Source organism: Zonotrichia albicollis, chromosome 12 (genome assembly GCF_047830755.1).
Source record: "Zonotrichia albicollis isolate bZonAlb1 chromosome 12, bZonAlb1.hap1, whole genome shotgun sequence".
NCBI lineage: Eukaryota > Metazoa > Chordata > Aves > Passeriformes > Passerellidae > Zonotrichia > Zonotrichia albicollis.
The window spans coordinates 4,875,417-4,897,744 of NC_133830.1; the positions used below are offsets into that span (position 1 = coordinate 4,875,417).

Here is a 22,328-nt window from a genome sequence, read left to right on the forward strand (position 1 = left end):
ACCAGCAAAACGTGGCTTTGGGTGGGATCAGACAGAAACTGATGGCAAGGTCAGGGGGACCCTCAGAACACAACATAAAAGGGATGGACTAAAGCCTCTGTCCCTCTGCCCTCCTCCTATGCAAAGCAGGAATTGATCAGGGATATGTTGAGGATTTAGGGATATCTGGGGGCCGCTTTGGAGACATTAAACCTAGTGAGCATAATATCTGCATTTCAAAGTACTCTTTGGACCTCTTAATTCGTTTTGACAGCAACCCAGTGCTAGAAATGGGGCTGTCTCTGCTGTCTGGATGGGAAAACTGAGGCTAAGAGATGGGATGGAATTAAGAGCACAGGACAGCACCAGGCCAGGGAGAGCTGTGAGCTGCTGTCTCCTGTGGCTCAGCAGCCCAGTGAAGCACCCACAGCTGGTAAACTGCTCCATCCACATATCAGGGGGTTGTTGATCCTGCATAATCCCTGCCTGATGTCCTGACCAGCCTACTTTCAACAAACTGCACCCCAGACAGAAAGATGAGACCTTTCTTCCTGCTAATTTGGGTCTCCTGTCCTCTAAATCTTTCCATTTCTCATCAGTACATCCAGTTCCCTCCCTTTTACCCACATCTGCATCTCACATTTCTTTATGCAACCTTGGAGCTCCTTCCTGCCTCTGCCTTTTCTCTCTCCCCTTTTCTAGGCTCCCTAAAGGTCTGGAAGGGTGTTAAGTGTCAGGAACAGCAGGCAAGAAGGTGGCAGGTGAAGAAGCTCCTCAGGTAAGGATTGAGATGGAGAGATATGGTCTCATGCTGTGGGCTTGCTCCTTCCTATTTTGATTATATAGCAAGTCATTCTGATTAAAAGAGCACAGCTGAATTGTGCTGACATGAGATGAGGGAAAGCTAAGGCTGGGGATTTGGACCCTTTCTTTCAGGCTAAGTGAATTTTTCCAAGATGTGAGAGTCTGCTTCTGGATTATTAAATTTCTGTGAACGGTGGTGTGGAAGCTGCTGGGATTTTTACTGCTTTTCGCACGTGGACTAGAGAACTTGCACAAAGACAACTGGAAAGGCAATTTGCCATTCCACAACAGTAGCCAAGGAGGGTTTTCCTGTGATAAAAGTAGCTTGCTCTGTTCCACAAGGCATTTTTTCAGTGATTCTACCAATTAAAGGAATGTTTGTCCAGGAGGATGATGATTTGTATCACAACAGGATTTAGGTAACAGAGCCGTGATCAACCTACTGTTGCACTGAGCCCTGTGCTTACCTACGGTGAGACACTGCCCTCTCTCACAGAAACGAGACTCCATTCTGCGCATATTTAAACGCTGACAGCCCCCGAGCATTTATTTGGACGTCACTGTTTAGGTGAGCAGCAGAGCCACGGGAGAACCTGAGGGTGTAAAGTGGGGGGATAAAGGTTGTGTAGAGCCAGGGGCAGAGCAAGGAGGAGACTCCGCTTGCCGGGGGCTGCTGGAGAGGCAAAGTGACCCCGACTTTGTAGCCAGGGAAACACCGGCTTTCTTTTTGAACATTTAAACCCAATTTGTGAAGATGATGATTTATTGATAACCCGCAGGACCGTGGACATGCAATAAGAGGAGCGGGGAGGTTACGGCCTCAGCCCCGCTCCCTTCTCAAGTTGCTGCTCTTTCCCAAAGATGCTGCGAACTCCGGCCCGGCTGCGAGCACAGAAACATCTCCCGCTCCTTCCCTCGGCTGAGCAGCGACAGCTCGGACGCTGAAATAAGGTCAGGCGATAAAAACCCGGGCTGAGCGAGGGCTGTGTCTGCGGGAGGCAGCGCGATCGCTCTGCCCGGTGGGGAGGGAGGGAAGGAGGGAAGGAGGAGAGGGCGGCTGGCCCGAACAGCTCCGGCTCTGCGCTCCCGCTGGGTCAGGAGAGCCTGGGGAGGATGCTCCGCCGAGCTGGGAGAGACGCCCAAGCCCTCACACCGTGCTTCCTCCCCAGGCTCGGAGGAGGAGGAGGAGTGGGAGGGGAGTTAGTTCCAAAGCCACTTTGGGCGCTGCGCCGCTACGTGCGGGAGTGTGTGCGGAGCATCCTCCTGGCAGCCTGAGCGCCGGTGCTGTGCCCGCTCCCCCGTGGGTGATTTCCTCATCCCCGCACGCTGCTCCTGCCTCCGCAGCCGCTCCGGGGCCAGGTGAGCGGGGCTGGGGCACCGCGGGGTGCGGGCAGGGCTGGGCTGCGGGGTGCGGGCTGTGCTCGGTGCCGGGTACACCGAGCTGGGGCTGAGGCTGCCCTGCGGGCGATGCCGGGCCGGGCTGGAGCCGGGATCCCCCCGCTGTCGGGGCTGCGCGTCCCGGGCGGGCGGTGCGGGATGCGCACCCGGGGGAGGCACTGGGAGAGAAGCATCGCTCCAGCTGGGAGAGAAGCATCGCTCCAGCTGCCCGGTAACTCGTGTTTCGGAGCGCAGTGTGGGGCTGATAGGGGTTGATCTGCTCCCCGAGAGGCCCCAGGGGCTGCCCGGGCGGGGCAGGGGGATCCCCACGCCGGGTACCCCCGAGCCGGCCGTGCTAGCGGTGTTGGCCGTGCCCAGAACGCCTGGAGCGAGCCCTGGGGCTGGGCAGGCTCGGGAGAGCGGCTGGAGAGCGGCGGTCCGGAGCACTCCAGGGATCGGTCCTGCCTGGAGTTCAGTCTGTCTCTGCACTGGGGTGTGTGCGCCAAATTCATTTACTGCCCCCGTTACTCCAGGGTGCCGCCAGCAAAGGGTCAAGACTGCTCTTTAAATGTCACTCTTTCCCCCCTTCTTTGTCTTTTTAAAAAGTGTTTATAATTTCAGCTACCGATTTTATAGCTCCTGAGATACTTTCATTTCCCAGAGCAGTTTTCATTTCCCAGAGCAGTCGGTTTCCCACCACTGGCACTTCCACCTTTTTGAGTGGGAGGATTTACTTTCTCTAAAACAGAGCTCTAACAATACTCACTCCTCTCAGCGCGGCACGTGTCATCTCCTGACCCCAGCAACTTCACTCTGACAAAAGAAAAGCTGGAAATAATCACTTAAGAGATGCGACTTTGCCTGTTTCAACAAGTTGCTTTGTTCTCTGCTCGAGTCATTTCCTCCAAGGCGCGTGGTCATTGTGGGTAGCAGAGATGGGGTGATACGTGTGGTGTTAAACCTGCAGTCACCGGGGATTAATGCACGGGCATGACATCACCGACAGCCAATGAGGGCATGGGTTTGGACACGTCCTGACCCGAACTGGCTTCCAAACTGCTGATCCTGCCCTGCTCTTGGGGAATAGCGCCGGTCTGTGCGAACGGTGAGGTGCCCTGGCACGGTGTCACTGTGTTTTCTCAGCCTTGTGTGCTGCTCTGAGATAGTCAACAACTCATTTAGTGTGTGGTTAGTCTGGCTGGTTAAAGGTTTCGCTTCTTGGGAAGAGATTACTGCAAATGGGCATGTCAGTGCCCTGGCACAGGGGGAGCTGCTGGGGCTGAGCTGGCAGAGTGCAAATACCAGAGTGTTCCCAGCCTTGTGGCTGCAGAGCTGCCTGGGCAGCGTGTTGGAGCACACGGTGCTGTCACCTGGAGGGAATTGCTCTGCTTTGCCCGATTGCTCGGAGAGGAGCTGCTCCGGGGAGGTGGGCACAGGCTCGTGGGGTGAGGAGGGGCTCCGAGCAGCCAGGGGGATGCTGGTGAGGCAGCAAAGAGCCCTGTCCTGCTGTGCCAATGGTCCTGCCGTGCTCTCACCCTCACCTTGGTGCCTCCAAGGAACAGCAGGTCTGAAGCCCTCGGCCTCAGCTCCTGTCCCTTTGCCTTAGGGTGGCTCAAAAACTCGGGGTAGCTTTTGGAGAATCACAACAGATGTTGCCTGGCATGGTCTGGCTGCTGAAATGTTCATTTTGGAGTTCAGGCTGCCTCTTCTGTCTGATGTTTCCTTAACCTTCATCATTTGCTGCAGCCTCATCCAATTCCCCTGCAGGTCAGGCAGGGGCTTCCCCACAGGCTGTGCAAGACCCTTTTGTGACTATCACAAATATTTGCACTCAAATCACTTCTATTTCTGTTTGCTAGAATTCTCGATGCTAAAACATAAATTCTGGGGTCCAGACTTCACCCCTGAAGTCTTTTAATATTTTTGGTTGTGTTTTGTATGTAGGCACACACACGCAGAATCAGTGCCATTGCATCGATAGCCCTTTGCATTGAGGGACCCACACAGAATATCAGCAACATGACTGACATGCCTCAGAGCTCTGTGCAAGATCCTTACGCCTTCATTGCCAACAAGACGTGACAGGATACATCTAATGAATTACCTTTAAATTAGAAAGCAGTAAACAAGCCATTATTGGATTAGAGCAATATTAAAATTAGAAGAACGTAACCATCTTTTGATATCCTGTGGCACATTTTCACCAGCTAGGAAATGACATGGGGAGCTGCAGAGAGAGAGAGGGTCTCTAGAGAACTGTAATGATTTTCATCTGTGTGAAATAGATTTTTTTAAAATGCTATTACTTAGTGTCTTATGTTTGGATGATGCTGTAGCAGATTTTTTTTTTCCATTCTAGTTTCATATTGATGTTTGATATATTTGTCTGAGTGACTTCAGTGCTTGTAGGAGGTACAGGCTTGACGTACTCTGATGGCTAAAAATCTCCCAATTATTGAAGAAAAACACAGGCAAAAGGAAACAAGAGTCTTGGTGATAGATTTTAGTCCAACACTGAAGAGCCTTTCCAGGGTGCAGAGATTGTCTGGGTTCATGCCACTTTTTCCATGGTGGAAAAGTGAAGCTTTTTTCAGCTGTTTAGAAGGCTGCTCCAGCTCTGGTGATTGGGGAATATTATTTCAATTGCATAAAAAAATTCACCTTGACTTCCCTGAGTTTTATACAAATTGCTGAGAATCCACCAGTCCTCCTGGTCTCCCAGCTCAGGTGCAGGTGTTAGCTGTGCTGCCTTCCAGATGTGATTGCTCTGCATTGGATCTGAATTGGCAACTGGTTGGTGGTACTTGGGAGCAGCCCCTGATCTCCCCATGCCAATCTTTTATTAATTGAAGGCCAGCACCTGCTGTCCTCTCTCAGGCAAAGCTTCCCAATTAAGGACTGGGCTGAGAGTGAAAAGGGCAGAATTTGGCCAGTACTCCTCCAGTGTTAGGAAAAAATTGTACATGGAGAAGTAAACAGTAAAATATTTGATGGAAAGGAATTAATTTGTGAAAAATCAAGTTTCTTATGACATCTTGAAATTATTGTGGTTTTGTAATTCCACCTACCTCGGTTGGCCATGGAAAAAATGAGCTCTAAATCTAGAACTAAACTTGAATTTGTGAGTGCAAAAAATTGTTTTCTTTGGACTACCAATATTTTATAACTCTTTCAGACCAATCTTTTATTCCTTTAACCAATATGAATATGGAGCAGCAAGATACCTTTGAGTCCTCAGCCTCATTCCACTCTCTGGAGGAAAATCTCGAGCACAATGTTTTGTCCTGGATTTTGGAAGCGCGCTCAGAATAAAGATCTCTCCTATACAAATACTTTTCATCCAAGGTATTGGATTTTCCTTGCCTCTCTCTCTCAGAGTTTATGGCCCTGGGACTCCTTTTCTCAAGGTCTAGTAGAACTCCTTCAGCATCTCTTTTCCCCTTTGAAAATGCGATAACCATCGCGCGGGCGGCTGCTTTGAAGCCGGTGCCAGCCCTGCAGATCAGGAGATCACAGCTCGCTCTCACCTGGGCTCAGGCAGCTGGGGCTGAGCTGCTTTGCAGTGCCAGAGCATCCCGAGTGCTCGCAAGGACAGCGCTCTGTCAGACCCGCGCTCCGAAGCCTCTTTGCTATTCTGAAGAGGCCTGCGAGGAGGAACAAAGGGCTGCGGATTTCACCCCTTTTGCTCTATTTTATATTTTCCAGCAGTTATTTTGGAAAGGCTGTGAGCTGAAAGGCTGATTTTCTCAGGCTTGGTGCAACAGTGGCAGAGTAAAGCTCAAATGAGGGAAAGTAGCACTGGGTATCTCCGTGACTCCAAAGGTGACCCGTTGTTTTTATTCCCCTTTCTGTGGTGTTTCAATTTCAGTTACACTTTGCAGGGAACATCTGTGAATAAAAACTCTTCTGGGGTCAGGTCTTTCTCCTAGAAGGATATTTCCCTCTGCACAGCACCAGTACAAGTTTTCTCCCTCCTTCCACAGCAGTTGTGCTACGTGCGCTGTGAGGTATAACAAGGATAAATACATTAAAGGGCAGCAATCCCAGCCTTGGTGTTACAGGATGGTAAAAGGTGGGTAAAGAATTTACTCCTCAACCCTCAGTGCAGAGCTCTTGCCCCTTTTTTGTTCTCCAGCCTCTTGCCAAGCATGACTCAGTCATGTTCTACATCCCTTTGAGTGAAGAACATGGAATCAGCTTGGACTTTCTGGTTCTGGAAGCAGCAAACCTCCTCCTTATAGCGGAGAGAGCAGAACTCAGTGCTTTAGCTTTTTAAGTATTTGTAGGCTTTTTTTCTGAGCCTGCAAGAGGCTGCTAACTGCTAAACCAAAATCATTTGAGTAATGCCTAGACATGGATAAACCAATTAGGAGGAGTTCTTTCGGCTTTTTAAAACAAATTGCAAATTTCAGGTTCGTATTTGCATAATTCAGGTTATTAATTCATGTGTTTGCATTTCCTAAACTGCGTGCCAAATTCCCATTTGGAGCAAGTTTCAGAGTGTTGATCTCGGTGTAAAGGGGAAAAGGTGGAAATTGAGTTGTTGTAGGAAGCACTAAGTGATTTTTCTTTTCAACAAAATTAAGTGAGCTTCTTTTATTTTTGCTGTGTCAATTCATTGTCACCTTAAATATTTAGTGAGAAATCCAGAAATCCTTAATTGATAGGGTACCCAACCTCTCCTTTGTGCATCTCTGGGATTTATATATATTGCAAGTTAACAAAGCTTCCAGCATCCATTCTGTGCATGTGTAATTAAGGGTGGCAGTGCCTCGATGTCCTTTGCTGTGCTGTGTGATTCCAGGGGTGAGGATCATGGTATTTTCTGCTGTTGAGCACAAGCAGGAACATCCCTGCATGAGTGAATCTGTTTGTAGGACCAGGCTGTGGCTGCTTCAGTCTGGAGAGCAGTTACCCTCAGATTTTCCTGCTGCTTCCATTACTCACTGAGAGTTATGTGTGTTTATGATAGTCAGCAAACACAAGTGTGTTGCAGATGCAGATATATTGGGAAGTACAGTGGTTTACATTAATGGGAAGGATTTATCTTGTTGCAGTGTTGAATTTATGATGCCAAGCTGTGATATTTCCCTGTTTCAAAAATGTTATATTGCAGCAGGCTGGTATCAGGGTGATAAAATAAATGTTTCTTTTTTAATTCAAGCCACTGTAAGATGCTAATAATGCTGGAGACAGGAAGAGAAATGTCATGTTTCAGAATTTAATGTAATGTATCCGTATTACAATTTCCTGGCAAAATTAATTTAGCTTGGACTCCTAAATGAAACTTCTTGTTATGTTTAAACTATTAAACAGGTGTGGTTGAGTTCTTTAATGGAGCTATGGTTCTATGACACAAGTAGGGGGGTGAATGTGCTTAAATTAGTCTTCGGGACTCTGCTCCCTATAGTTTACAGGGCTTGTAGTGACAGGGAAAGGGGGAATGGCTTTAAAATGAAAGAGAATAGGTTTAGTTGAGAATTCTTCACAGTAAGGGTGGTGAGGCCCTGGCACAGGCTGCCCAGAGAAGCTGCCCCATCCCTGGAGGTGTCCAAGGCCAGGCTGGATGGATCCCTGGGATAGTGGAACGTGTCCCTGCCCATGCTGGGCTGGGGTTTGGAACTCCAAGGTCCCTTTCAGCCCATACCATTCCATGATTCTAGGATAATTCTGAAAAGAAAACAGAGAAGCTCTGGTTGCTGGTGATGTTCTCTTCACTGGGCATTTGGGAGCCCATGTTCCTGGCTGGTTTCCTTCCCATTTCCTGGCAAGTGCTCAGCAGGCAGGGAGGAAGGAGGGCTCATCTCTCCCTCTTTGCTGTTATCTCCTCCTCTGGCCAGTGCCAGGGTCTGTGGCAATGCCAGGGCTGTACTCAGGATACGCATTTGCTTTATTCCTAGCAAAAGTAAGAGAAATGTGAAGGAAATCTTTATAGTCTGAATGACAGAAGTGTTGTGGCTGCCTTGCTCTGGGGCATTGCTTCCTCCCCAAGGAAAACTGGGATGCAACTGGAATTGTCCCAGCTTGGATCCAGGCAGGTGTAAAAGCCTGATCCTGGCTCTCTGGTGTGGCTGTGTCACTGTTTGTGCTGAGCACTGCCAGTTCAGTGGCTCTGAAGCACCGTGGTTAGAAGTCAAGTGCTATGAAAATTTCCCCAAACACAGATCTACGGCAGTGAGAGGGCCTGCACATAAACCAGGCCCCTGAGTCTCAGAAAGGAATAGTTATTTTGTGGAATACAGAGAGACTGCCATGTGTGTGCACTCCTGTTACACTCCCCACTTAAGCAGTGCCTCTGAACCTCGGAGTTAATCTCATTGTTTGGAAGCACATCACAGAGTAATTGAAATTGGGTTATTTAACTGCAAAGCACTACTGGAGTAAGAGTTTAACTGTGGAAATACCTGCCAGTTATGTGGTCTATGGGTTTATCTGGGGCTGAAGGAGTAAAAGGCAAAATAATTATTTTAGTACTAAACTATCCCTGTATTTTTGGTGTGCTGCTGAAACGATTAATTCTGCTTTTGTTTATTAACAGATCTGTTTCTGTTCAGGGACCACTGAAAGCACAAAACTTTATTAGTTCAAATACCTTTTAAAAAACTGTGCTGATTCTTTAATTTATGAGAGTAGCAGGTAAAAAGGACTATCCCTCCTTTTCTACACCAAATTGTCATGGAGAGATGGATCTGGGGTGAAGTGTAACCTTCCACCTGAGAAATGACACTTGGTTAAGTGTTAGAAATTAATTGGTGTATTGAGCTTATCCACACACTTAAGAGCATTTCCCTTTCAGAACATTTCCTCCTTGCAATGTTTCTAATGTATTTTTGTGACTTATATTTCAGTTTAACAACAGAAGAATAGTCACAGAATCTGTAAGCATTAAGAATAATTACTGTTTAGAACTCTGAAAAAGGGGCAGCCACTTCAAATACAATTAGTGCAGCCTCTTAAAATACAATTACTCACCCTCCAGTGTGTATCACTCACCTGTGAAATGCTCCAGGTGAGGTTTCCTCACTGCTTGCACCCCAGACTGAGGTGTGGGGTGGTTTTAGGTGGATGAACAGGGAGCTGCTTCCTCCCAGTGTATTTGCAGACAGCTCTAGGAATGGGAAGGAAAACAGATAATTCAAGCAAAACTCCTGGGTTTTGCATGTGTTAAACATCCTTTTTCTTGAACATGTTCTTCAGTAGTGGATAAACTATTATTGCTGAATCTTGCTTGGAAATGTAGTGGAGACAGTCGGCTCTTTGCAATTAGCATATTTGGAATATACATAATTGTATTATGGCTAAAGATCTGATCTACCTTCTGTGCTTTCCTCATGTAAGAGGAAAAATAAAGCCTGAATAAAGCCAAATTAGTCTTATTTTAAATGCTATTTTTCCCCAACAGAAGAAACATCTTCTGTTACAGTTAATGAGCACTGTTGTCTTTTGTTTAAAGTCTTTGTTACAGAGGCTTAGAGCAAAAGGGCTTTAATAATAAAAAGGCCTTCTTCTCTGGAATATCTGTCTGATAATAGCCTGTATGATTTAAGAATAATGCTGTAAAATAATTGGCTTTCAAACGAATAATTTTCTATAACTAATTGGAGGGCAAGTGGAAAATCTGCATCCTCCAAATAAATGTATTGTGTCTCTTTAAATACCCAAACAATTTTTCCTCCTATTTTTCCACCCTCAAGACAAAAATAACATCAAATCTCATTCAGACTGTACTTAAATATGACCAAACTGATAATTACATTATTACAGAGAAGGGCAGGATAGCTGGAGGATATGTACAAGGTGCATTAGTACTGCAAATAGAAGCTGATTTACTTATTGATAGTGGAGACACGTTTTAGTCACTTTATAGAATTAACAATTGATCAGCTTGTTAGGTTCTAGTTCTTCATAAGCACAGCATGTTTATTCATTATTGTCATTACATGGTGCAGGCAGCCGAGGTCATGATTAGCAAGGCAAAATCTAAAAAAAATTAAACTTCATTAAATATAACTTCAGCAATGGGCAGTTTCTGAGCAATGCACCAATTCTCACATCTCTGACATAAATATAACTTATACCTGCCTGGCTAATTTGCATGTCATTAACATTTTTCAGAACCATCTATTTGTTTTGCCAAATGCCAGCGATTCAGGCTTGTAAAATTGTAATAAGATGGGCAACATAAAAGCATTACTTTCAAATTGCCTTGGTCACTGTAAATATCCCCAATCTGCAGCACTGGAACTGATAAACAAAACACACTGCTGGAGGAGAATGGCAAGATGTTATTCCAATAAATATATCCATGATTGTTTGTTACTAAGGGTAAGTTATGTTTTGTAAATCAGCATTGACTTGGGCTTGAGCAAACCCGATAGCAAAAATCCCCACAGAGGCTTCTCCTGCTGTATATGACTAATATATTAAAGAAGATAAATAGTCATTTTTAAAACTTATTACACCGTAGGATTGAACACAAGGGGAAACCATTTCACAAATCGGAAACTTAAGGTCACCTTGAGAAGAAAAGGACACTTGAGATGACAAGAAAAAGTCTGTTTGCTCCAGAAATTGAGATTCAAAGTTTGCTCGTTTCACAGTGCCTTTTATAAAGCTTTAGAATCCCAAGTATAAAACCAGAGTCTGTTTTGATGTGCAAATATTTCAAAACTGTGTAGTGGATAGCACTTAGACACTGCATCTAACGAGTGCTACAGATGAGCTTCCAGTTTCAGTAATAAAGAAAGTACAGAATAATAATTAGTAAATAATAAACCTGAGAATATAAAGCTTTTTTGCTAGTGGTTTTATAATGTAATCCAGAATTAGGGCTGAACTTCCTAAAACATTTCATTATACTGTTTCAATAATTTTGTATCTTTTCCTTTTATCTTTATAAGCATTTTTAAAAAAATCGTGATGCCTCTTTCAGTCATACTGAACACTATTAAGGTTTTGGCTCATAATTCAGACTTTTAGGAGTATGAAAATGTGTTCAATAGCATTTTCTTAGGGCTTGCTAATAAAGTTAATGAATTTTTTTTTCTATTAGTCAGTCCTAGCATAGATAATACTGCTCCCTTGTTTGAGCTGTAGCAAATCAGGACAACATTGATTTTCTTTAAGAGATGAATAATGAAAGACCTACATTCTTAAATATGTAGATAAAGATAAGTAACTTAATTAAAAAATTATCAGTGGAAGGTAGTAAGATGAATTAGCTGTTTTAATTTGTTGTATATGTCAATAAGCTGTACCATAACCCAGAGCTTTACATAAAATCCATTTATGATATCTTTTTCTCCAATTTTCAGTGTAATTTCATAGTGTCTTTGGCTGCTGATTCCTTTGGAAATAGCTCATGTCTCAGAACGTTAAATTCTTGGAGCTATCTGCCCTAACTTCAGCAGTGTAGGTGTTGACTCTGCAGATGTTTAATGTCCAGAGCAGAGCAGCCTGATGAAAATAGCTCTGCCCTGATCAATAGTGATGTTTACAGCTCTGTCCTCGGCGGTGAAGTCAGGTTACAGAGCCTGATTGTTTTTCCAGTGACTGGCAAATTCTGCTGTTTGATCACATGTGCTATGAATATCCCAGCTGGCGAAATTCCAGGCTAAATTGCTTGCTATTTTTTGACTAGCTTTACAAATGACACATGATGAGAAAAGGGACGGCTCGGGGCCTCCGTCTCTCATCCAACGCTGCTTTCAATATCCAGGAGGCACCATTAGGGTGCACAGGGCAGGGGAGGAGCTGGGAGGAGGAGCTGCTCTATTAAGATGTGGTGTTATTAAAGCAGGAGACAAACAGCCTGTGCTGGAAGGGCTCCTCTGAGTCTCACACTCAGGGCTTTTTCAGTCTCCTGTTAATGGAGCAGGCACCCACACCAGCCCCAGGTGATTCTGTGGTGGGGGTAAGGCTGTGCATGGTCTGCACCTGGAATTTGGCTTTCACAGTCCTCATGCTTGGATTCTGAGGGACTCATGAGTCCTGCTGGTTTTCAAGCCTGAATCTCCAATCTCAGTGCAGCTACAAATGCATCATTTGCCAAGCATGGCTGAGCTTCTGCCTAGGGCCCGTGGGTCACTGCCTTTCTGTACCAAATGCATTGTCCAATGGCTGGGGTGGAGTTCAGGTATTCCTGTCTTTTTTAGACATCTCTGTTGGGTTTCTAGGCTAGGACAGAGATGCTTCACAGAGATCTGCATTTTGCCTTCTCCTAACTCAGGGCTGTCCTGAGTGCTGAGAAAAAAGGGGTAGATGGTAGGTGGGCCATACCTGTAATGGGAAGGGGCTGGGGAGACTTTGTAAGATCATTGCTTGGAAATGATTTGAGCAGGATGTCTCTGCAGAGCTCCCACAGGATGGTTTGACAGTAAAGTGTGATTTAGGCAGCAAATTTTACTCTTTGTGCTCCACCCAGCAATGCCCTGCCAAACTGCAAAGTGCTGGGGATACTCTGGTGCTTCAGGCTTGACTTTGTTTTACCTTGTTTTATTAAATTAATCTTTCTTCAGCTCTTGGGTAAACATAATATTTGTGTCTCTGAGATGAGTAGCAAACACTGTGCCACACTGTGGGTCTTGCTCTGCTAGGAGTAATGGATGGGAGTCAGTGTTTCTTGTCCAAAACAAGACTTTCAGAATCAAAGACATAAATAAGAGCCAAGGAAAATTAATTGTCTGTATTTTTATTACATGGCAGATCTTAGAGAATTTTGTATTTTTAAATCCTGCTCCTATTGCAAGATCACTGAAATTTACAGTAGAGATTGTTCCTGATCTGGTGTGCCAGGGGAGCAACCTCTGGATTTCCCCTTTCACTCATGGTTTTGGCTCAACACTGTTCAACACACAGCCAGGACCTGCTGTGGTTCTGTGTTTTGGGACCAGGGTGAGATCTCCAGGGGATCCCAGACAACCTCCAGCTGTTTCCAGGCTGTTGGGATGGAGCTTAAGCTGGGCTTGAGCTTCAGAGAGCTCTGCTGGCTTCTCCTGAGAGAACAGGAAACTTCAGACAGCAATGCTTTCCACTTAGGGTGACAGCCACAGGAACATTCCATTATCAAATTAGAAATTTTTCATATTCTTGAAGACTAAATGCTGAGACCTTCAGGTTGAAAAGGCAATAGATTATTTATGCTATGCTGCTGTTCTCAGGTGATAAATTGGATGGTGCTGTTGCAAGCAGTGAAATAATTAAGAATTCTGGTACAATTGAGAAGTCAAATTAGAAAGGATAAAATCATGGCTTAAGAAACCAACTGTCTTTGGCTGGAGAGTAAAAATAATTTAAAATGATAAACCATACTCTCTACTGGCATGCATAAACCATTTATTCTGGTTTATGCAGCAATATCAGTGTTCCAAGTGCGTTCTTCTGTCTTTCTGACACACAGCTGCTACAGGACACTTCATACTCACAAGTACTCCTCAAAATCATACAATCTGTATGGAGCTGGACAAATAAATACCCAAGTAGCTATTCTATTTGCTCAAAGCCATCAGCCTAGAGAAAGAAAAAGGACCAGGAAGGTAAAATAAGGGTGATGGCACTCTCTGGAAAATGTCCTTTGGGTTTGGCTCACCAGACAATTTCTGTGAGCAGAGAAGTGAATTTTTGCCCTTGTCTGTCAATTTTTTGGGAGGATAGAGGTGGACAGGGCTTCATCTATGGTTTAAAAATTATGCATTAGACTAAATTGGCAGTACATAGCTACATGAAAATGTGGGGTTTGTTTAGTGCAAGGCACAGCTCTAAATTACATATAGATATATAGATATATAGATATATATAGATCTTCCTTTTTGGATATGGTGGTACCCTCTGGTGAGTGAAGGTTCGGCTGCCTGCAGCCTCTCTTGATAATCTTAGCCAAAACATTTGTCATTTGCAAGGAGGGGTTTCAGTTGGTGAGGGGAAAATAGAAATCCAGTAATTTTTTCCATATTTTTCTTTAAATTAGTGTTGCTGTTTCTCATCTAATTAATGAACCAGTACTGAAGCAGAAGACTTAAATTCCTGCTCTGTTTCTGAGATGTAGCACGTTTTTAATGAAAGCAGTTTTTAATGCAAGCCAGTCCTGTGACTGTCTTTGCTGCCTTGCCTGCTGCCAGGCCATGGAAATTCTGTGTGCAATAATTTGAACCAATGGTGCAAGCACTCCATGGGCCTCTTTAGAAACCTCTCTCTCAGGGCAGGGAACTCAGGTGGGAACAGTTAAACTGAGAGAGTTCCACTTTTGTGTTCCAGTTCATCAATCTTTAAAGAGACACTAGTAGGTCAAGTGGGTACAGCACTGATCAATGGACAAGAGGAATCCCTTTTTAAAGTAATCACAATTCATCTCCAATGGGCAATGGAGAAAGTAAAATAAAAAGACACAGCCCTTGGGGTCCTGGTGGGGGAGAACTTAATTAGCTGAGCTCTCACACACTCTTTAGAGAGCTCTCCCTCAGAGCCCATAAAGGATTTGCAGTCCATTACTCTTCTGGAGGGCAGGTTCCCTGCAATGTGACAGTGACAAAAACCTGTCTGTGCCCCAGCCTCTTGCCAAAGGCTCCTTGTTGGGCATCTGCACCCCAGGAACAGCCAGGAACTGCCTGGCCATCACCTGGAAGGCAAATAGCAGCTGTCTCAGGACCCTGCAAAGTGCTCATGGTTGATTTTATTTGAGTTACAAGCAGTGTACTATTAAACTCTGTGTGGTAGTAGTAAATGAAGTACATTTTAATGGCATTTTTGGTAGGAAAAGCTTCTGGAAAGTTGTACACGAGCTGAAATTACTATTCAGCTGCCCATCTGAAATCACAAAAAGTGATATTTGAGATGTTTCGTACCTGTTGCTAATTCCAATATAATTGAAATTTGGAGGTTGCTGTCTTTATAGTAGTTAGGTTTGAATACTGTTTCCCCCAGGACAGAAATTCACAGACTATTTACTCAAAAATGGAAAAAAATGTGTGCTGTGGGAATCTGAGAGCCAGGGCTCTGAACAGTCAGAAATCAGAGAAATGGAAGACTCATGCAATCCATTTCCTTACGTAAAAATATTCAGCAGAAATATCTGAGTGTCTGCCCAGGGTGACTGAAAATACTGTTTTTATTCAGGTGCCAATATCCATAACCTCATACAAACTCAGGAAGCACAATCCAACTTGTGGCAAATGATATCTCATTGCTAAAAAAGAGAATTTAATGTGCCACTATGTTAACTTTTTTTTGTTCTGTGAATCTTGAGGTGGTTTTTTTTTCCTCCATAAAAATCTCAGTTTCCTGGATGAAAATAATTGGAGAAGATTTTTCTTTTCTGTTTTCTAATTATTTTTAAGAGAGTTAATAGCTCTCTAGCGGTGATGAGAAGCTGATTAAAAGCTGATTGTTGTCTACCCTGAAAATAAACAATCAATGATTTGTTACTTTCAACAGATCTCACATCTTTAAGGCAATCATAATTGCCTTCAAGAGAGGCAGGGGAAGTGGGGGGAATCTCATACTTCATTTCCAACCCTGAGCATTTCAAAGCATAATCAAAATTACACCATTCACCCTCCCCCTTGCTCTTCCCATCGTGCACATGCTTACATGATCATGAAGAGGCTTTTGCATGAATGAAAAGCAGGAAAAGAAAAATCCATCACAGGCAGATTGGGAACTGAAAGTCTGAAGTTCAGGCTTCTCTGAGCTTTGTGAAAAGGATTATTATTTAAAAAAGAAAAAAAATAAAGAGAGACAAAACACCCCATATAAAGAAGAAAGTTTCCAGCCTTAGCCATGAAGAGGACCTGGTGTTACTCATGGAAACACGTTCCCTCAGCTGGGACAGGGGCTGGAAGGAGCATCCTCTGACAATCCAGGTATTTGAGAAGGAAACACCAGTTATCACCTCTCTTGTTCTTTCTGAAGACCAGTTTTCAGGTTTTTGTGGCTGCTGCTCTCCTCTGCTGCTAGTGCAGCCACAGGAAGGTGCCTGGAACCTTTAGAAGTTTGCTCCTTTTCCACTGCAACAGTACCCAGAGCTCTGTGAGGCTTCCTTAAACCTGTGGAGGGATGAAAACAGCATCCAGCAGAGGATTAACCTGCCATGGGAGACCTTTTCCATGATTGATCTATAGGTACCTCAGGGAGGTCTCTTCCTCTTCCTCCCAGCCCTTTTTTGGGGATTCACACATGGGCTGCTGCCAAGCAGGGAGAGGGGCTGTGAAAGGAAGAAACACAGAGGGCTGAGATTCACAGGTAAGGAGGCATGAAGGACCAGGCAGGAAGAGGAAAGGGTGGAGGAAATTCCTTCTGGAAGTGAGGAGCAAAATTGATGGGACTTCTGAAATGTTCTTGCATAAGGGAATGCAGTTCTTGGTGTGTCTGGAAACGAACATAGCTGGGAGTGTTGCTTTATGTGCTCATATTGGGATTTGGAATTTTTCTGGTTACCAGCAGAAAGGCAGGACCTGCTGGAGGGATTTGTCAATCTAGGATGTGACACCTTTTACTTTTGGGTAACAATTCCTGAAGTGATAGGTCAGAAATCCTATTTTGGAATTCTCCTGCTCAGCAGAGCAATGTTTTTCCAGAGTAACCTGAGGAAGTTACTGATAAGCAAACAATGTTTTCTAACATTGAGTAAGAAGCTGATCCCATAACATCAAAGTCAAGTGGCAAAACCAGATCAAGAATCTGGGTTATGGCTGCCTGGTCTGTGCTTCTCTCACTGTAGGCAAGTTTTATCCTTCATTATTGAAATTCTGTATGATAGGGGCAGAATTTTAAACCACCCTAAGATGACTGTGTTGTTTTTTTACCAAAATGGGAATACCAAATATGCTCCTTTTCAATTTCCCAGCAGTTTCCTGTCCTGCCCCACACCTGCCAGAGAGCAGGGACAGCACAGCACAAGGAATTTGCTGTTGGGTTATGTAGTGGATAACACAGGTGCTAAAAAAAAATGTGTGTTCAGCCTGTAATTACACTTCTGAAAATTTAGTGCTGTATTTATGAAATGCTTTTCCTTAGAATCTTTAAATAATTAGCTAATGAGTCCCAAGTGGAACAATTATCCCACATACCCAGACAGAGAGGATTCTTCATCAGCCAACATGCATCCAGGGCTCATAAAACATGCTTGTGTTCTAAAAGCAAAGCTGGCTGTCTGTGCTTTCCTCTTGCAGCTTTTGGGAATTGAAACCAAACCAGGGACAGGTGACATTGGTGACAGAGAAATGCACAGGCCCTGTTGCTGTCAGGGCCTGACACAGCTTAGGGAAGCACTCACATGTTGTGAGTGAGGTGTTTTTGGGAATAACAAGATAATAAAATATTCTAATGCAGTAGAACCAGAAAGAACCAAATTTGTTTGCATGAGGACCCTAAGAACCACAAGAATATGTTGAAATACAACACAGCCTGACTCTGCCTGCATGAAAAACCCAACATGTGCAGGAGGCATTTTCAGTTTGTTTCTGCCAGGATTTTCCTTCTGCAACCTCTGACTTGATTCAGGGTATTGAGGATGACATAAACAGTGACTGACTACCTCCCATTTATATCCCACTGTTTTCTTTTTGCTCCAGGGCATAAAGGATATGTTGTCCTGCTACATACCCTGAGCAAACATGTAATCTGCCCTGTGGATGGAGAGGGGAGCCTTGATCATCCCACAAGTGCTCATCCAATTTAAAGAAACCTCCAGGAGCCAGGCTCCATGAGATTCTGAGCAGTTTGTACCACTAGTTTCCCCCACTTAGATACAGAAAGTTTCTCTCCATGCACACAATTAATCTTTGCAGGACACTGAATTTATTTTTATGCTATTTGCAGCAGCTACAGAGAACCACTTTAAATACTGCCCTTCTTTAAAGGCAAGCCTCTTCAAGGACACAGTTGACATGTCTCCAACAAACTTTTTCTTTCCTTGACTAAACAAACAGTTATTTTCCTTTTTTTTTTACCACTTGCATTTGCTGACTCTCTTAATTTTCATGTTATTTCCCTTGGATTGCCTCTTGTTTTTAATTTGAACAGCCAGCTTTAGGAGTTTACTTCTTACATGTGAGCCCTGGGCTCACCCAGAGTAGGTTTGTGAGCCACCACACACCCAGAGTAGGTCTGGGCCTCCCAGTCCATTATCCAGAGGCACAAATGGACAGGAATTTTCCTCTTCCATCCCTTCCTCCCTCCTCTGAGTGGATCCCTGGTGAGGGGAAAGGAAGGTGAGTGACCTGCTCTACAGCAGGTCAGCTATCTTTGCCTTCCATGGGAGAAATTAAATTCCTCCATCAGCTCAGGGTATAGAAAACAGTGTTTTATGGCTCAAGATACCCTGTGCAGCAACTTTAATGCTTTGCTACCTGGCAGGCAAAGTTTACAGTAGGTGAAAATGTGTTTTTGCTGTGTCTGAAACATTCTGCTGGAGAGATTTCCTTCAAAGACATTTATCTCCATGGTTTTTCTTTTTGGTGTGCTGCCTGCTTTAGATGGGAACTGCTCTGCTTCTGGGAGTGGAGCAGGGCACTGTCTCTGCTCTGTGTCCTCTTTGAACAGGGCTGGAGTAATTCCTGCTCTCCCTTGAACAAAGTGCCTGAAGCCTGCACACCCCTTAAGCAGGGCTTGTGCAGGGGGTGGAGAAGATTTTGAGCTGCAGTGGGGAACTGAAAGAACCTGGATAATCACAAGGAAAAATTCTTTCTGATAAGGGTAATTGAAAGAGTTGAAATCCTGTGCTGTAATGAGATCTCCTGTGTTGGCTGTCCACATTGGTAAGTCTGTGCAACCTTGAAATGGAACCTTGATGGTGATAGCTCCCTTTCCTGGAGTTTGGTAGAATGGTCCTTAGTGGGGTGGTGATGATTAATGAATAATGTATAGAGAAAAGGGTCTATTCTGCCTCCACTTGACAGAATAGCTGCACTTGGCCCTTGAGCAGCCCTCTAGGTCTGGGTGGACTTTATCCTGGAGGAAAGATGAGAACTCAGTTTGTGTTGAGAGAGCAGAGGAAGCAGCAGCTTTGATTTTAAACTCTTCCTTACTCTGCCTGGACTTTGGGTGTTCTGGCAGTCAGCCCTCTGCTCCTTGCTGGAATTTCTCTCCTGATCCTGTGCTCTGCCCTTTCTGCTGCTGTGTGGCCTGAGCTCTGCTGGCTCAAATTTGGACTCTCACTTAAAATGAGAGCAGCTGAAAAACCTTCCCAACAGATGATCCACCCAAGTGGCCACTGTGACTCTGGCACTATTAACTAATGAAGTCTCTGGTGTCTGGGCTAGAAAATTCAGGTGATTTCGGCATGTTTTGCAGGATATCCTCCCAGGGCATCATCTTAACATGCCCTCAAGAGACAAAAGGTTTGTTCTGATGTTTAAAGGAGGTGGTGAGGACAGATTTACCCTAGAGAATGCTGCTGAAGTCAGCCTTGGTTCCGTCCAAACCCATGGCACAGAGGATGTCTGTCTGTGTGTGCATGGTCTGGCTGCTGGTGTGGTTGACACCTCCTGTCATGTGGATATAACAGCAGCTCAGCTCTCCCTCCTCAGCAGGATGTGGGGTTTATTTCCTCCAGCTCTCACTGGCATTGTTTTCTTTCCTTGCCCAGCACCCCCACTTCCTGTTCAGTGAGATTTTGAAATATTCCTGTGGAAAGGCCTGACCAGGGGTGACAGACTGAGCTGCTGCCAGCAGAGACTGATGCCGTAAACGGGACGTGATGTTATAAAAAAACAGTTCAAAAATTGTCCATGCAATGTGCTGGGAGCCTGCTGGGGTCTGAGAGCACTGGGCACTGCTGCAGTGACCCTGTGGTTTTTTTGGATACCTGCCTGGATGATTTTTGTGTGGTCCAAAGAGCCCTCTCACTTCAGTTTGCCGTGGGGAGCTCGATGTGACCAGTCCTCCATCCCTCAGAGATTCCTGTAGGGAAGCAGAAGAGCTGACATCAACTCTGGGAGAAAAGGGAAGAGGAAATTGGTTCCAAGAAAAGTTTTATTTTCTTGCACTGTGAGCTTAGTCTTGTGCTACTTTCCAGTACCTGAAGGGAGCCTACAGGAAAGGTGGTGAGGGACTTTTTACAAGTGTGTGAAATGATGGATGGGGGGAATGGATTCAAACTAATAGAGAGTAGGTTTAGATTGGATATTAGAAAAAATCCTTTGCTGTGAGGGTGGTGAGGCCCTGGCACAGGTTGCCCATAGAAGCTGTGGCTGTCCCATCCCTGGAAGTGTTCAATACCAGGTTGGATGGGGCTTGGAGCCACCTGGGATAGTGGAAGGTGTCCCTGCCCATGATGGGGGCTGGAATAGGATGGATTTTGAGGTCCCATCCAACCCAAAAAGTTCTGTGATTCTGTTGTTCTGTGTTTGTACTCCATGGGTAACTTTAAATCCTCTCTCAGTTTGCTCAGTGCCTTCCTACCTGGTGTAACCCTTACTTGCTGTGAGTAAGGATTGGCAGAACGAGGCTTTTGAAGTCCTGACACACTCTGGTGTGATGTGTCAGCTGGGAAAGCAACGGGAATGTACGAGGAGGTACAAGCTGAAGGTGCAGTGCTTACGGTGAGGTTAATTAACTGTTGGAATAACTCGGCCGAGGTGGATTTACTGACCCTCAAAGCCTTCAGAGCAAGCTGCAGTTACGTGAGCTGATGTGGAGATTTCTGGGTGAGAGTTAAGGGACCAAATCCGGAATGTGAGCCGCGTTATTCCCTGTATCCACCCACTGCCGGGCCCCATGGGCACCTGGAGGACAGGGCTGTCCCTGTGGGCTGAAATCCAGCGTGTTCCTGCCGTGCCCACGCTCCGAGGGCAGCTCAGCGCCCGGACCCTGCGACAGCGACGCGTTCGTGTGGTTAATGTGGGCGCTAATTGTGCCGGAGCGCTGCGGAGCGCAGGGGAGCGGGGCTGTACGGAGGGCAGGGCTGGCCCGGGCCGGGGGCTCCGGGGGGCATGGAGCGGGGCTGGGAGCGGGCCTGGCCCGGGACAGGGAGCGGGGCTGGGAGAAGGCCTGGCCCGGGACAGGGAGCAGGCCTGGCGGAGATTGCCGAGCGCGGCCGGAGTCGGGAATGGGCAGGAGCCGCCTGCAGAGAGGCGCGCGGCCGCCAGGGGGCAGCACCGCCCCGATGGATCCTCGGGAAGCGCCGGGAGCGGCCCCGGCACCGCGGGAGGGGCTGCGGAGACCTGGGTCGTGACAGAGACCTGTATCCCGACAGGACAACAGTGACCTGTGTCATGACAGGGACCTGTATCCCGACAGGACAGCGGAGACCTGTGTCATGACAGGGACAGTGACCTGTGTGGTGACAGGGACATTAGTGACCTGTGTCCCAACAGGGAGATCGATGATCTGTATCATGACAGGACATCAGTGATCTGTGTCCTGACAGGGACACCAGTGACCTGTATCGTGACAGGGACAGTGACCTGTCTCGTGACAGGGATGTCACTCACCTGCACCCCTACAGGACCACTGTTCACCTGTATCCTGACAGGAGCCGTCACCTGTGACCCCTGCACCCGACATTGCTCACCTGCAGCCTGGAGCTGCACCAGGCCATGGGGCAGCATCAGCACAGCCAGGGATGGTTTGGGTTGGAAGGGCCTCAAAGCCCATCCATTCCACCCCCTGTCGTGGGCAGGGACCCCTTCCGCTGTCCCAGGTTACTCTGAGTCCTGTCCAACCTGGCCTTGGACAGGCCCAGGAATGGGGCAGCCACAGCTGCACTGGGCAGCCTGTGCCAGGGCATCCCCATCCACAGGAAAACTTTTATATAACATCCAATATAAATCTCTCCGCTTTTCATTTAAAACCATCCCCCTTTTTTACACTTGCCTGTGTAAAAAGTTGCTCTTCCTCTTTTTTATACACCCCCTTCTAGTACTGTCACTGAATAACTGTGTGTAGTGATTTAGCCCCAAAATGTGTTCTGGGTTGGTCAGCCAGTGTGTAGGTGTTTGCTTTAGCTCTCTCTTTTGTCTCTAGCTCCCCTCAACAGCAGCAGTTTTCAAATACACACAGTGTACTTGCTGTACTTTCTGCCCTCCTCTAAGAAATGTCAGATATTGCTCTATTTTCCCTTTGTCCTTTATTCAGTGTGAGATAAGAGTTTGGCCAGGCTGACATTGGGGTTAAAGTCAGGCTGGAAAATCCCCTAAACAGCACATGGCCCCCAAATTTCTTTCCTTCTCACC

General features: G+C 45.8%; 1 protein-coding gene across 7 annotated transcripts in view; it reads left to right on the plus strand.

Annotated features, from left to right (window-relative positions):
• Positions 1 to 444: 444 nt before the first annotated feature.
• TAFA4 (TAFA chemokine like family member 4) overlaps positions 445 to 22,328 on the plus strand; it is a 69,635-nt gene continuing 47,751 nt past the window's right edge. The window contains exons 1-4 of one of the 7 annotated variants that reach the window (XM_074550399.1): positions 447 to 757; positions 1,196 to 1,351; positions 1,563 to 1,734; positions 1,953 to 2,142. The gene's annotated coding sequence lies outside the window, so the exon portion shown is untranslated. Of the gene's footprint in view, positions 758 to 791; positions 1,735 to 1,952; positions 2,143 to 22,328 lie in introns of those variants that run through there. The other 6 variants (XM_074550402.1, XM_074550400.1, XM_074550401.1 and 3 more) reach the window with 6 other exon arrangements.